The sequence below is a fragment of the Mastomys coucha genome, chromosome X (genome assembly GCF_008632895.1).
Source record: "Mastomys coucha isolate ucsf_1 chromosome X, UCSF_Mcou_1, whole genome shotgun sequence".
Taxonomy (NCBI): Eukaryota; Metazoa; Chordata; class Mammalia; order Rodentia; family Muridae; genus Mastomys; species Mastomys coucha.
Window position 1 is genome coordinate 117,196,634 of NC_045030.1, and position 2,797 is coordinate 117,199,430.

Sequence of the window (2,797 nt, forward strand, 5' to 3'; positions counted from 1 at the left end):
TCTTCAGTTTTATTTTATTTTTTTTTAATTTAGATGGTCTATTTTAGTCCTTATTTTTAAGATTTTTATCTGCAACAAAAGTATTTACATTGCTTTTTCACAAGTTGTTAAGTTGATTATATGATCTGAATGCTGTAGAGTTTGGTTGAGACAGGGGTCAATAGAAAGGAAAAAACATGAGATGCCTCTTCCACATAACATTCTTATTTTCATGAGTAAGGAAAGACAGTGAATTTTGACGAAGTTCCAGTTTTTGTTCCCCTAATTACTGAATCTCCCTAACTTAATTTCTGTCTTGGCAATTCTAGTTCTCATCTTCTGGTTGGTTGGTTATTTTCTGTGTCATTCATGTTATTTTGGGGGGGATGGAGGTGGGACGTGTTGTGAAAACACTCCTGAGAAAATTACTAAAGTTTTTGTTTTGGTACATAGTTTTAGTCATTGTTTACAGAATTGCCATTTTCCTGGTCCACTGTGAGGCAGGATAGTGTGTGGGAGAAGCATGTGGTATAGAAGAACTACCTACCTTATGATGAGCAAGAATCCAAGCAGATAGGGAAGGTTTGGAACAAGATGAACCTTCCAAGGGCATATACTCCTGAGGTCTACACTTTATCCAAATAGGCCCTAACTTCTAATAACATATGCAACTGTGATTTCAATAAATAATTGTCATTTACTGCTGAAACTAGTAGCTAACACACAAGTTTATGAAGGAGACATTTGATGTCTAAACAATTATAAGTAAACTAAGTGTGTGTGTGTGTGTGTGTGTGTATGTGTGTGTGTGTAAGTAAACTATATATGCCTACGTTATTTGGTGTATTCTACATAATAAATATTATCTATAAGTATAATCATGGCAGTTCAGACAGGACTAACTCTCAAAGTAGCCATTTGAGATTTACTTCTTTTATTAATTAATTTAATTTATATCCAAGTTGCAGTTTCCTTCCTCCTCTTCTCCCAGTTCTTCTCATTCATCTTCCTTCTCCTCATTCCCTCTGCCCTTTCTCTTCAAAGGAGAGTTCTCCTATGGATATCAATCCATATTGTCATAAGAAGTTACAGTAGGACTAGTGGTATCTCCTACTATAGAGGTGAGACAGAAGCCTAGCTAAGTGAATGGCATACAAAGGCAGGTGACAGAGTCAGAGAAAGTCCCTGTTCCAGTTGTTAGAAGAACCACATGAAGATCAGGATATGCTTCTGTAACATATACATAGGGGTTGTAGGTCTGTCCCATGAATGTTCTTTGGTAGGTAGAATCAGTCTCTGTGAGTCCCTATGGGACCAGATTACTTGATTCTGTAGAGTCTCTTGTGGTGTTATTGACCAATTCTTCCTCTAGTTCTTCACCAAGATTTTGAGAGCTTTGCTGGATGTTTGGCTATGGGTTTATGCATCATTTCCCATCAATTGCTAGGTAAAGCCTCTCAGATAGCAATTATGCTAGGCTTCTGTCTACACATATAGCAGAATATCATTAATAGTTTCAAGGGTTGGCTCTCTTCTATGACCCCTATCCCCAGATTTCAGTTCTCTTTACCTGTTCTCTCTTCCTCAGCCCTCCCTCCCCATATTTCATCCTCCCTATTCCCCTCCCACCTCCTCTCCTACCCAGTTCCATTCCACTGTCAACCTCTGATGTCTATTTTATTATCCCTTCTGATTGAAATTCAAGCATCCCCCCTCATTTGTGCCTTCCTTCTTGTTTAGACTCTATTGATGGTAGCATTAGAATCCTGTACTTTATAGCTAGTATCCACTTATAAGTAATTACATCTCATTGTATCTTTCTGAGTATAGTTTACCTCAGTCACAATGATATTTTTTAGTACCATCCAATTGCCCGCAAAATTCATTTTTTTTCTTGTACTTAATAGCTGAGTAGTATTCAACTGTACAAATGTACCACATTTTCTGTATCCATTCTGCAGTTGATGGAAATCTCAGTTGTTTCCATTTTCTGGCCATTATGAATAGAGCTGCTATGAACATAGTGGAACATGTCCATGACATGATGACACATCATTTGGGTCTATGTTCAGGAGTGGTATAGAAGGGTCTTGAGATAGAACTATTCACAATTTTCTGAGAAAGCATCCAATTTATATTCAAATGGTTGTAAAAGTTTGCAATCCGAACAGCAATGCAAAAGTGTTTGCTTTGCTTCACATCCTTGCCATCATGTGCTGTCACTTGAGTTTTGATCTTTGTAATTCTGACAAGTGTAAGATGTAATCTCAGGGTCATTTTGATTTGCATTTCCAAGATGAATAAGGGATTTGAACACTTTTTAAGTACGTCTTGGCCAAGTAGAGATTCTTACATTGAGAATTCTCTGTGTATCTCTGTATCCCATTCTTCAGTTGGGTTATTTGGGTTGTTAGAATTTAATTTTTGGGGTTCATTATATATTTGGGTATCACTCCTCTGTCAGATATAAGGTTGATGAAGATCTTTTCTCATTCTATAGGCTGCAGATTTGTACTTTTGACAGTTTCCCTTGTCTTACAGAACCTTTTCAATTTCATGAAGTTCCATTTCTTAAATTTTGATCTTAGTGCCTGAACTATTGATGTTTTGTACAGAAAGTTGTCTCTTGTTTCAATGCATCCAAGGTTACCATTCACTTTCTCCTCAGTTCAATTTAATATATCCCATTTTATATTGAAGTGTTTGATGCACTTGGACTTGATTTTTCTACAGGGTAATAATTATGCATTTATTTACTTTCTTTGGCATGCAGACATATAGTTAAAACAGCAGCATTTGTTGAATGTGTTACCTTTTT